General features: G+C 45.0%; 1 pseudogene; it reads left to right on the top strand.

The window, feature by feature from the left end:
* Positions 1-3,608: 3,608 nt before the first annotated feature.
* LOC119911423 lies at positions 3,609-6,422 on the top strand (annotated as a pseudogene).
* The last annotated feature ends 7,569 nt before the right edge of the window (positions 6,423-13,991 follow it).

Here is a 13,991-nt window from a genome sequence, read left to right as displayed (position 1 = left end):
TTTTGCCCTTTGCTGTTGTGGATTGTTGCAAAGAGAGCAGCACAATTGTTGTGTATATTACTGTGTGTCGCCTGCATGTAGAAGTAACGTTAGCTGCCGGCTAACACGCCGTCAGCTAACGTTACTTTTACACTATAAACAAAGGTGTTCACTTCGTTCTGTTTGGGGGAGAAAAGTTTCACGGGCATCGAGAGGTCTGATCTTTTCTGTGTAATTTGTCTTAAATCTTGTCACTTGAACTAGGATTATTACAGTAACTTAAAAGCCTTGCACCTTAAAATAACCCAGCAAGCAATAGCCGTCATTTCACCGTCTAGGTTTACTATAGATTTGATTAGTCTGGCTATGTGTAACCAACTTCTAGCCGCAATAACTTTACATGTGGTTACATGACGTGTTTGTATGATATTCCATCATTTAAGCAAGGTCTACAGTGATTACTAAGTATTTTGTTTCATTTCTTTCACATGATTTACACGTGCGTAGACACGATTTAGCTCGTAGACAGACTTTTAGTCAAAAAAGTCAAAAATGATTAAAAGTGGGTTTTCGCCCTGGCAGCATGTGAGATGGATGATATCCCATTATTTTTGCAATGTCAATAATATCGACAAGCTATTAAGTGTCATTAAATTGACATGGTCTATCTGTAGCCATGATTTAGCTCTTCTTTGGACAGGCTACATGTAGTCTGCTTTTAGCCCACCCGGCGAAACAGAGGCAATTAGTGGTCTAATATCAACGGCTTGGCTGCAGCCCTGTTTCAGACCAAATAGGTTACATGTAGTTTACACCCATGCAGCTGTTGAGGTGCGTGACATCATATCATCAAATGCAAGTAAATGTTTGAAACATTTAAATTATCTTAATTTTCGCTGTAACCCCAACAAACAAAATAACGTCCCCAAAATGTCCTGTAAAGGTCCTCTCTGAACGTCCCTTAAACGTCATTGTGTAGGGTTCCCTTTATGTCGCGGGGACATTATTGCGGGACGTTCCCAGAATGTCCTCGGGACGATACAGCGACGTTATTGTGGGACTTTTGCAGAACGTCCTCGGGACGTTATTGTGGGACTTTAGCAGAATGTCATTATTATTATTATTATTATTATGTTGCAACTACCACCACCACCACTGCTACTAATAGCAGAAAAAATGTGGTTTATATGCTTGGTTTTCTCAAAAGCTAAAAGAAATACATAGAGTCCAGATAACCGGCCAAATGTGCCTCTTTTATTTCCTTCACAATGGCAACAGCACATACATTGTCTCATTAAGTCCCATGGATGGTTACATCCATTTGGCTACAAGTGCAGAAAATGCTGTCATTTGAAAGCACACAGTATATTGCCCTAACAAAAATTTTAGCTCCTGGGATACTGACACTACTTTTGTCATTACAGTATATCAAACAAATCTCCATTAGTGTGACAACTCAACCTCCTGCTGCAATTGCAAAATTACAAAAAATGTCCACTGCAAATCTCCTTTTGGCTACAGATAGTCAAACTCTTAAAAATAACTGGTCAGACATTTGTGACATCATGTTTCTAAACAAAACCAGTGAGGCTTGCAAATTTGTTTGCTGTGTTAGTTATTGCTATAAAGTACAAAGATTTAGTAATTCCAAATATCAAATCAAACAATAAAACCAAACTCTGAAGCAATAAATAACGTTGTACCAACCCCCTCCCCCCCAAACACTGGACCTGCTCTATATGAAATCAGCAGTGAAATAACTAATAAAATGAAGTTTTATTCAAATCTAAACAAGTGTTTCAGACAGCATTAAGGCTTTGCCTGAAATGCGTAACAGCTTCCACAACAGATTACAAAAAACGGAGAATCAGTCACTCAGCAATGTACCCTTCCCACTGGGTTCCCCTTAACCCTCGCGCTTCCCCTCGGGTCACAGTGACCCCCACCGCGTGCCTCCGCAACGCTACGGAGCCACCGGCAGAGGTCGCCAAAGGCGCTCGGAGCGCATTCGCCCCAGAGGCATGCGGGTGGGTCACTGTGACCAATCGCCGGCCTTGCCGCCTTTGTTACCCCGTTTGCGCGGAAACCAATCGCGGGCCTTGCCGCGCTTTTCCCGTTAGCACAGTGACCAATCGCTGGCCTGTCCGCTCGTTTCCCTCGAGCGCGGAGACCAATCGCTGGCCTTGCCGCGCTTTTTCCCCGCTTGCGCGGAAACCAATCGCTGGCCTTGCCGCTCTTTTTCCCCGTTCGCGCGGAAACCAATCGCTGGCCCGTCCGCTCGTGTCCCTCTAGCGTGGAGACCAATTGTTGGCCTTGCCACTTGTTTCCCTCGAGCGCGGAGACCAATCGTTGGCCTTGCCGCTCTTTTTCCCGTTTGCGCGGAAACCAAACGCTGGCCTGTCCGCTCGTGTCCCTCTAGCGCGGAGACCAATCGCTGGCCTGTCCGCTCGTTTCCCTCGAGCGTGGAGGCCAATCGCTGGCCTCTCCGCACTTTTTCCCCGTTTGCGCGGAAACCAATCGCTGGCCTTGCCGTTCGTTTGTCTCGAGCGCACTTTCCCCGGTATAGCGGAAACGGTCCCCCCTTTCCCTTTCCACGTATACTATCTCCCCTTGGGTCACATTGACCCGAGATTCGCTTTCCCTCGAACGATCTCCGCTGTCATTCGCTCCCCCTCCACTCCCCTCCCCACTCCGGGTCACTGTGACCCACCGAGATTCGCTTTCCATATCTGTCCTCTACGGTTCCCTTTGCAACGTGTACTATCCGCCCTCCGGGTCAGAGTGACCCACCGAGATTCGCTTTCCCTTCGATGATCCCCGCTCCGGGTCACTCTGACCCACCGAGAGTCGTTTTCCCTCCTACGTTGCCACCTGTCATGTTATCTGCCCTTCCATCTGCCCTTCGGGTCACTGTGACCCACCGAGATTCGCTTTCCATATCTGTCCTCTACGGTTCCCTTTGCAACGTGTACTATCCGCCCTCCGGGTCAGAGTGACCCACCGAGATTCGCTTTCCCTTCGATGATCCCCGCTCCGGGTCACTCTGACCCACCGAGAGTCGTTTTCCCTCCTACGTTGCCACCTGTCATGTTATCTGCCCTTCCATCTGCCCTTCGGGTCCCAGTGACCCACCGAGATTCGCTTTTCCTCTTACATTGCCACCTGTCATGTTATCTGCCCTTCTATCTGCCCTCCGGGTCACTGTGACCCACCGAGATTCGCTTTCCATATCTGTCCTCTACGGTTCCCTTTTCAACGTGTACTATCTGCCCTTCGGGTCACAGTGACCCACCGAGATTCGCTTTCCCTCCTACGTTGCCACATGTCATGTTATCTGCCCTTCTATCTGCCCTCCGGGTCACTGTGACCCACCGAGATTCGCTTTCCCTCCTACGTTGCCACATGTCATTCACTTCGCCCTTGTATATACCCTGCGGGTCACTCTGACCCACCGAGATTCGCTTTCCTCCTTCTATCTGCCCTCCGGGTCACTGTGACCCACCGAGATTCGCTTTCCCTCCTACGTTGCCACATGTCATGTTATCTGCCCTTCTATCTGCCCTGCGGGTCACTCTGACCCACCGAGATTCGCTTTCCCTCCTTCTATCTGCCCTCCGGGTCACTGTGACCCACCGAGATTCGCTTTCCCTCCTACATTGCCACATGTCATTCACTTCGCCCTTGTATATGCCCTGCGGGTCACTCTGACCCACCGAGATTCGCTTTCCTCCTTCTATCTGCCCTCCGGGTCACTGTGACCCACCGAGATTCGCTTTCCATATCTGTCCTCTGCGTATCCCGTATTCCTACCCTGTCATTCCCCGTGGGTCACATTGTCCCATCGTTGACCGTACCTGGCAAAGTATGTTACACTACTAACCGCTAACCGGTTCAAATGGAGGTCACAGACCCGCCGAGCCCGGAACGATGGCCTCTTCTATACGTGGGCAGGATATCTCTGAGGGAGAATGGGACGATGATGAATACGTGTCAGACAGAGACTATGATTATGAAGATGAAGAGGAATACGAACTATACGAGGACGGTCAAGAACAAGAAGAAGAAGAAAAAGACAAAGAAGAAGAAGAAGAAGAAGAAGAACAACAACAACAACAACAACAAGTACATGAACACGATCAAGTACAAGAACATGAACAAGAAGAAGAACAAGATGAACAACAAGTACACGAACACGATCAAGATGAACAACAAGATCAAGAACAAGAAGCACCACCCGAACAACCCCGCGACCTAATGTCAAAGAACCAAACTCTTCTCTGGCGCACACATCACGTAGCTCAACAGGTGACAAGTACGCAACAGAGCCCGATACCCAGCGCACCCTCGGGGCCTACCCCGTACGCGGTGTCCCTGGTGCGCGATATAGCTTCGGCTTTTGGCTTGTTCTTCACGCACGCAGTAGAGAAGCTCATACTGGAGATGACCAACCTCGAGGCCGAACGCACGGGCTACGAGCAACGGAACGCTTGGTGGAAGGCGGGCATGGGCGAGACCGAGCTGCGCGCATACGTGGGATTGCTCATCCTGGCCGGAGTGTATAGGTCCCGAGGGGAGGCCGCGGCCAGCCTCTGGGACGCTGAAAGCGGTTGCTCGATATTCCGCGCCACCATGCCCCTCAAGGTGTTTTACGCGTACTCGAAGCTGCTGCGCTTCGACGATCGCGAGACGAGAGCCCAGAGATGGGCCTTGGACAAACTGGCCGCGGTTAGAGAGCTGTGGGACAGGTGGGCGGAGAGGCTGCCCTACCTGTACAACCCGGGACCCGATGTTACCGTGGACGAACAGCTGGTTCCCTTCAGAGGTACTACCGAGCACAAAAGAAAACACAAAAAAAACATCTCACACTATGTGTCTTTCGTTCTCTCTGTCTTTCTTTCGTTCTCTCTGTCTTTCTTTCTTTCGTTCTCTGTCTTTCTTTCTGTCTTTCTTTCCTTCAGAGGTATTGTGTCTTTCTTTCTGTCTTTCGTTCTGTCTTCCCCCCCTCTGTAACCATTATCCGCTATGCCCAGAGATATGTAACACATCTGTCTCCATCTTCCCTCCTCTGTCTCTCAGGACGCTGTCCCTTCAGACAATACATGCCCAACAAACCCGCAAAGTACGGAATCAAGTCTTGGGTTGCCTGCGATGCGAAATCCAGCTACGCGTGGAAGATGCAGGTCTACGTGGGCAAGAAGGAGCTGCCCACCGGGGACTCACACGCGCCAGCCCTACCGCGCTCCGAGAAAAACCAAGGCGCCCGCGTGGTACTGGAACTCACCGAGGGGCTCTCCGGACCGCGCAACGTAACCTGCGACAACTTCTTCACCTCTTACGAGCTCAGACAGCGGCTCCTGGAGAGAGGTCTGACCATGCTCGGAACCGTAAGGAAGAACAAACCCGAACTGCCGCCCGCGCTGGTCGCCACCAAGGACAGACCCGTCTTCTCGTCCCAGTTCGCGTTCACCGGAGCCACAGCCAAGAGCACCACGCTGGTCTCGTACGTGCCCAAGAAAAACAAGAACATGTTGATCATGACCACGCTGCCTTGGCGCTCACACTCGCAAACCCGAGATTGCTCTGCCTCCGCCTCATATTCCGGACTCAGCGAGCGCTCCGATCGGAAACCTAACCTGGTACTCAAGTACAACAGCACCAAGGGCGGAGTGGACAACCTGGACAAGGTCATCGCCACGTACAGCTGCAGGAGAATGACCTCGCGCTGGCCCGTGGTCATCTTTCACAACATACTCGATGTGTCCGCGTACAACGCTAACATGATATGGCGAGAGACGAACCCCGCGTGGCTGTCCGGTAATTGAAACAAGCGCAGGTTGTTCCTGGAGCAGCTGGGCAAGGCGCTCGTGACCCCGCTCATAGAGAAGAGGCGGGGGATGCCTCGAGCCGAGGCTTCGGCCGCGCTGGTCAGAACCCTTAGAATAGGGGGCAGCGGTGACAGCGATCCGGGATCTCCTTCTTCGCAACCGCAACCCACTCGACGAGGGTCACGTGACCACCCCACACAGGACATCCCGGGCTCGCTAGCCCACCCGAAACCGAACGCTAGCAAAAGGAAGAGGTGTCAGATATGTCCCCCTAAAAAAGACAGTAAAACCTACACAACCTGCCAAGGCTGCAGCAAGTACGTGTGCAAGAGCTGCGCGCTCCCGTATTGCCCCGCGTGCGTGTAGGCGCGTGCGTGGTCTCGTGCTACGAAATGCACAGAGACAGCGGGAGGGTTAACTTTTCGCCTTAACTTTCGAATCGGAAGCTGCGAACTAACTACAGCGTCATTGAACGCCTTGGCAATGACACTGGTGAATATTATAATCAGGCTTCTGACTCGGGGTGGTCCTCCTTGTGGTCGTCCTCCTCCTCACCACCCTGGCCGCTGGCCGCACGTGGTGGTATACAGAAAAGAAAAAGACGGCACCTTCAAATCAGAGTCCATCTAAAAGGTAAGAATCATAGAATCGAGGAAAGTTAACGTTAGTATTAATGCAAAAGAAGGTTAATTTAACGCCAATAATTATTTATTAACTTTAACTCGTAACCAGTTAAGCTAGCTAGTTAACTATAGTTAGCTAATGTTAGCGTTATGTGTGTAGGTGTGTTGTAGTAGGTGTAACGTTAAGCTACCATGAGCTTACACAACTTAACATTACACATGTAACATATGTCACTCGTTTCTTCAATCATTCAACGTTGTTCAGATTTGTTCCTTTCATTTATCACCATATTATCATCTGTAGTGATTGAAAACGTGTTCAAATTGTTGAATTAAGTAAAAGCAGGAACACTAACGTTACAAATAACGCTCAAGGTCATGCATTTAAACGCTTAATTAACTATATATGCATTCGTAGTAAAATGTTCCCTTTCAGTGTTTTTTTTCTCTCTCTCTCTCCATAGATATATGTAGATAGATAGCGAAGATGGGAAAAGTATGCATTATACTCCTATAATAATTTGACTATCCAATGATTCATCCAGAGGGAGAGCCTATCTTGGAAATTATAAGAAGTTAAAGCAACGTTAGTTTTTATTCTAGGTTTAATTTTATTAAAATCTGTTTTTATTGGTTTTACAGGTCATTATTTAATGTTGTGTAGTTGAATCAGAAAACATTAGTAGCTGTCCTGTGAGAACCACATATCTCTATAATCACTTCTGTTTTTAGTTTGTTTATTTTTAGGCTAATCTACATTCTTAAAATATACTTAGATAGGTGAAGAAGTAGGATCATTTTTTTCTCCTATAACCCATAAAGCAACATTTAGTACTTCAATTTATTCAACAATATTCAAAATCACCACATTTAGAGATGCATGACGTTTACTGGACAGGAAGGGGATGAATAGTTGTAATCTGAACCGTAACTAAAGCTGTTAGTCAAATGTAGTGGAGTAAGAAAAATACAATATTTGCCTCTGAGATGTGGTTGCATAGAAATATGAAGCTGCATAAAATGCAAATACCCCAGTAAAGCACAAGTACCTCCAATTTGAACATAAGTACATTTACATAATGTAAATTTGCTTATATTTTTTCCACCACTGCCCATCTGTAACTTGAGTGTTTCTAAGAAGAGTACCTGTTCATGTGCAGTCCCACGGTGGGGGGCATGCTTCAGCGTGACAGCAATGGAATCTTCCACATACCGGCTCTTTGATTGTGGATACGCCTTGTGGCATGCACCTGTAAGGTAGAATACTGATTGTAGATAGTGTTTTCAAAGTAATTGCTAGTCAGCTCACACAGAAAAGGGAATTTTGAGACCCACTCTGAAAGCGCTGAAAGGCTTTTTACAATTGAAGATGGTGAATGTTAGATTTTCCACTTATTATTTCGTAAAAAGATAAGGAAGCTATTTTGTAAAAAGATAAGCTATACTACTTTGCTGATTCCAAACTGGAAACGTAATCTCATGGATTCATATATAGAAATATAGCAGTCAACATTAATTTTATATCCCGTAAATTTCTAATGCTTAAGATAGGACACAAGGATCGCTTCTCTGTGTTTTACTGCTTATTAATTTGGACAGACCAAATTAATAAGCAGTAGACATTTTCTATCTTGTAATTCATTATAAAGTATAATGTGACAACTGCAGTTCTTACTGAAGTGGCTCACTCTTTAGACTCCAGCACCACCAAGATAAATTAATTGTTATAATTATATTAGGATTGGTTAAGGTTGGGACTGAGGAAAAGACAACTTGGGTTTTGGAATGTCCCAAATAGAAGGGCCCAAGATAGATTTCATAGAAGATTTCAGAGTCAAGGTTTTTAGGTGAATGGACATGGAATGACACCAGTGGAGCCTCTGAAAAACTGAATTAGACCAGTGAAATTGTTGTTGCTATTATCTGTCAGAAAATGTTTCTACAAACACTGAAAAATACTTGCGTATTATCGCATCGTTGATTGGTTGTATATTGAATGGCCTCTTTCCCTTTCTTCTTTTAAAACTATATTGACTCCAGAGTTAGTTGCTCCCAATTTTCCGGAGCATCCTCCTCACACCATCTCCCAGGGTCCCTCCAGCTTGCAGACTGAGGTAAATACCTGGAAGAAAATGTCACAGCACTAACCATTCTCTTTTTAAAAGAGGAGTCTGAACTCATCTGGAGGCACAAGTTCTCCAAGTCCCTAATTGCCTTGCAAGGCTCCTGCAGCATGTCATCAATGTCTTCAGTAAGTTGGCTATGTTTTGCCTCTAGCAAGACGACCACCCTCCTTATTGAATTGCTGAAGCTGACTTGCATAGCTTCAAGTTTCAGCATTATCCTTCGCTCAGTGGCTTCAAGCAACTTGATGACCTCTTAATAAATGAAGGTGTAATTACAACGTGGTGCAAAATTAGTGTCTGTTCAATGACAGATTCATAATGAAACTGAAATGAAATTTGTTCAGTTTGTATAAAGGCTGTAAATGTACCTTCTCTGCTTTTGTGGTTGCCTTCCACACTGCTGCCTGTATGCTTTATAAAAATAACATTTTATCCTTTTATTTCTTTTCATAGGACTTTTTTTAGTTACCTTCTGATGTTTCACTTTGCAAATCAACTGCAAAGCAAGACAAAGACAAAAAACACAACTGTAATCTGTCACCTTTAAAAACTGACAATTTAGGATGAAGTATTTTTATGAACTGTACAATGATTGATTGAAAAGGTCACATTTTGTTATGGGGAAATCTCTTTTCTTGGCAGTCAGTCTAATAAGATTACTCACATTGAGGTGTTTGTGGCTTTGGGTCCTTCCGGCTTTTTATTTTGCCTCCATTAGCTACAGAAAAGTGGTGCATGATTAAATGTTATCAACAATGCCAAAATATGAGTAGCAAATCAACAAAACAAATCAGAAGTTCTAAAAATGTTTTTCCTGCTCTCCTTTCAGGTAACACCACAGGCACTGACAACTATACAATGGACAAACGCAAATCATCATCACCACAATCTCATAGGTGAAGACCATAATGCTGAAATCTTGCTGCGAGTGGTGTTACAAATCTTTATTATATTAAGTTTGTGCAGCAGTTAAGAAGACGGGAGGACACTCTGTATTGTCACTTAAAGGGCTGGGCGGTATATCGGTATATTTATATATACCGATATAATTTCAAAAGAGACATGAAATTAGACAATACCATTTATACCGATATAGTTTGATGTTGAGTTAATTAATGTTTCCGTAAAGTCCTGCCAGTGTTTGCTCCCCTCTCTTTCTCACCGTGCAGCCCCGCCCCTCCCCGTGCGTCTACTGACAAACTCTCAACAACATGTAGGAGACACAGTGCTGGTCGACACTGCTGAAGACCTGGCTTGTAAAAAGAAAAACAACGGTTCATTCCCACACATACACTTTACTTCGGCGGGCCGACCCAGGTTAGGCGACACACTGTAGCATTTATCAGAGAAATGCAGTGATTACATTGCAAGTCGCGACACTGAGCGGACCCGGTAAAGCGACAGTGAACACACCAGTCAGATTTTGTTAGCTACCACGTTGGTTTTGTTTTGACAGGCTACGTCGTCAGCACGCCTCCTCAACATGCAGCTCAGCTGCTGCTGTGAACGGAATCGTGGCAGGAAAAGTTCTGGGTTTTTTCCCGGTGACTTTATACAACGTAGCCTACTACAGATTGAGAAAGTCACCAAAGCGGACATACAAGGAGAGACAGACTGAAAGAAGCGGGGCACGCTGACGTTTGCAGCAGAGGTAGTTAGGTTTGTGAGTGCAGAGAGAATTGAAGGAGGCAGATTCAATTAGTGAGTGAAACTTAAGATGGAGCAGATAATACCAATATATATTTTTTATATATTTAATTCTGCCTTAAAGTACCGAGATATGAGTTTTGGGCCATATCGTCCAGCCCTAGTCGGTAACTATAAAACAGTGGAAAGAATGGAGACATTTTGTCTACTCACTTGACTATCAGCAGCCATTTTGTATGTTTTAGGAGATTGTTGTGGAAGACGAGAGGACTGAGACTGAGGCCAGGGCTTGTAAGTGGACTGAGACCTGGACCAGCAGGAGGACTGAGAATTTGACTGGCACTGGGATTGAGGCTGAGGAGGGGCGGAAGGTAAGACCTGGACTGACATGAGGACTTAGGCTGACGCAGGACTGAGGCCTGGACTGGCAGAAGGATTTAGGCTGAGGGAGTGCTGGAGATGAGACTTTGACTGACATCAGGACACAATACTGAGACTGAGACTGACAGGAGGATTTAGGTTGAGGCAGGACTAGGGGTGAGAAAGTACAGAGACGTGGACTGACATGAGGGCAGAAGGACTGAGATCTGGAGTGGCAGGAAGATTGAGGCTGAATGTGTAACCTTGACTGTCAGACTTAAGCTGTCAACATTCACAAGGTGTGAAGGATGGTGACTACAACCCTAGATCCGTGAGCTTCTTCAACTATGAGTGCCCTCCTCTTAAGGGTGGTCTCTTCAACAAGCTGCATTCTTGAAGTCCGGATGTTGGCACGGAAAGTTCCATAAACACGGGAGTCCCAGGGTGTCATCAGATATGGCTGCAGGTTTGTGTAAACTCTACACAGGACAGTCCCACCGCTCACAGAAACAACCTCACAGTATTCCTCATCAGTGAGCATGAAGACTTTAATTGCTTTCTCCAGTCTCCTTAGCATTCTGGCAAAACAGTCAGGAATTACAGTTTTCAGTGCCTCCAGACGCTTGCTGACACATGTCATTTGGCCTCTTGACATGTGCGTTGCTGTCTTGCCCCTTGTCCACAGAAACAGCATTGGTGCATGTAGTCGGCTGGAAATGACCTCACCATGTCGATGGGGAGGATACAGAAAGGAGAGGTTTTTTCTGTATGGTGATGCTGCGGCTGCCAACACTCCCTGAATGACTGGTCAGATCTTAAGGTGAGGTCATCCACTTCAGGATAAAGCATTCTTCCAGCCCAGATCCCTTTTTGAGTGCATTTATCACAGCCATAGTACCCAGAGTACAGCTTTACACACCTCACCATCGCCTTAGCATCACAAGTAATGCATCTAATTTCAACCTTCAGGGTTCTGCCTGCCCACTCCAAACCATTGTGCATCACTTTGGATAATTCCCTCATTGTCTCAGCAATGAAACTGGTATCATTTGGTTTGGAAGAGGCAATGGAGAGGGAGAGGGGGAAAATGCATTTCGGTGTCAAATTAATAGAACATAGAATTGGCCAGAGTGATTTGTTTGAAGACTTGAAAAGAGGTAAGCCATCAATATTGAGGGAAATATTAACTGTATGTTTTGTGTGGAGTCTGGGGGGCATTTATTAAGGTGCAGAGAGACTTGGTCTGCTACATTGTATGCAATTGTCTCCACACCTCCTACTGTTTTGACCTTGAATTTTCGGGTTGCATCATACAGGATTCTGGCAGTGGAGGGGAGATCCTTGTGGCCCTGCCGTTGCAGCACTTTAAGTAGAGCATCCAGAGCGTTGTGTGTAACAGAAAAGTTAGAGGCCCACTCTGACATCTCATCTCTCAATGTTGGCCCAACTGCTTCCTCATTGTCATCCGTTTCTATTTCTGTCACAATATGTGGTCTATCCTCACACAATGTGTTTAGTTCACCTAGGTTAATTTCAGCAACCGTATTGGTGCCACCAGAAATTTCCCTGACTGATTTTTTAGGGGTGTGGGATTCCAAATCTTCGCCCTGTCTTTTTTGTGCTCTTGACACCCTTGCCCATATAGCATTGTATTGCCTCTTTCTGTTAGTTGGTAAGGCAAGGCAAGGCAACACGAGGCAAGTTTATTTGTATAGCATATTTTAACAACAAGGTAATTCAAAGTGCTTTACATAAAACATAAAAGCAACAGGGAAATATAAAAACGTTTAAAAGCAACATAAAATATAATAAAAGTTACAGTTAAATGGATAAAAGCAATGATAAAAAGCTAAAAACAAAGAAAAAGAAAACAGGACAGTAAAAGTTACAGTGTAAGTTATCAATAAAAAAGAAAAATCTTAAATATTTAATTAAAAGCAGTGGTAAAAAGAAAAGTCTTCAGTCTTAATTTAAAAGAACTGACAGTTTCAGCAGACCTGCAGTTATCTGGGAGTTTGTTCCAGATATACGGAGCATAATAACTGAACGCTGCTTCTCCTTGTTTAGTTTTGACTCTGGGGACAGAAAGCAGACCTGGTCCCAGACGACCTGAGAGGTTTGGATGGTTCATAACGAAGCAGAAGATCAGAAATGTATTTTGGATTTTAAACCATTTAGTGCTTTATAAACTAACAGCAGGATTTTGAAGTCATTTCTTTGACATACAGGAAGCCAATGTAAAGACCTCAGAACTGGAGTGATGTGATCCACCTTTTTGGTCTTAGTGAGGACTCGAGCAGCAGCGTTCTGAATCAGCTGCAGCTGTCTGATGGATTTCTTAGGGAGCCTGTTAGGACACTGTTACAGTAGTCGAGTCGACTGAAGATAAGTGCATGGATAAGTTTTTCCAGGTCCTGCTGAGACATAAGTTCCTTTAATCCTTGATATATTCTTCAGGTGATAGTAGGCTGACTTCGTAATTGTGTTAATGTGACTCCTCAAATTCAGGTCTGAGTCCATGACCACACCAAGATTTCTGGCTTGATTTGTGGTTCTTAACATTACAGATTGAAGTCAAGCACTGACTTTCAATCATTCCTCCCTGGCTCCAAAAACAATAACTTCAGTTTTATCCTTGTTTAATTGAAGAAAATTCTGGCACATCCAATCGTTGACCTGCTCAATACAGTTACTCAGTGCCTGTATGGGATCGTAGTCCCCTGGTGAAATGGTTATGTAAATCTGTGTGTCCTCTGCATAATTCTGGTAACATATTTTGTTGTTTTTCATAATCTGAGCCAGTGGAAGCATTTTGTCAGCTCAGATGTGTGATTACCTATAGACACAAAGTAGTCCCTGTCCTTTAAGTAGGATTCAAACCAGTTTAGTACTGTGCCAGAAAGTCCAACCCAGTTTTCAAGTCTGTCTAGTAATATGTTGTGGTCGACCGTGTCGAATGCAGCACTGAGATCCAATAGTACTAAGACTGAAATTCTGCCACTGTCAGTGTTTAAATGGATGTCATAGAAGACCTTAACAAGAGCCGTCTCAGTGCTGTGGTGTAGTTGAAAACCTGGCTGGAAAACATCAAAATAGTTATTTAGTGCCAAGAAAGCACTAAGCTGTTGAAAAACAGCCTTTTCAATGATTTTACTTAAAAATGGGAGATTTGATATGGGCCTATAATAGCTCATTATTGAACTGTCTAGATTGCTCTTTTTTAAGAGTGGCTTAATGACTGCAGTTTTCAGGGCCTGTGGGAAAAAACCTGAGAGGAGAGACATGTTGACAGTTTGTAGTAAATCTGAGGCCATGCATTTAGAAACATTTTTGAAAAACCTGTTGGCAGAATATCAAGGCAGCATGAGGAGGATTTCAGATGTTGTGTTATGTCCTCCAGGTTTTTATGGTTAATAATAAAATAATAAGTT

Source organism: Micropterus salmoides, unplaced genomic scaffold (genome assembly GCF_014851395.1).
Source record: "Micropterus salmoides isolate LMB-PRFRI ecotype aquatic unplaced genomic scaffold, ASM1485139v1 Ms_hic_scaffold_2, whole genome shotgun sequence".
In the NCBI taxonomy this organism is placed as follows: domain Eukaryota; kingdom Metazoa; phylum Chordata; class Actinopteri; order Centrarchiformes; family Centrarchidae; genus Micropterus; species Micropterus salmoides.
Note: the sequence above shows the minus strand (reverse complement) of the source record. Positions and strands in the feature narration are given on the sequence as shown.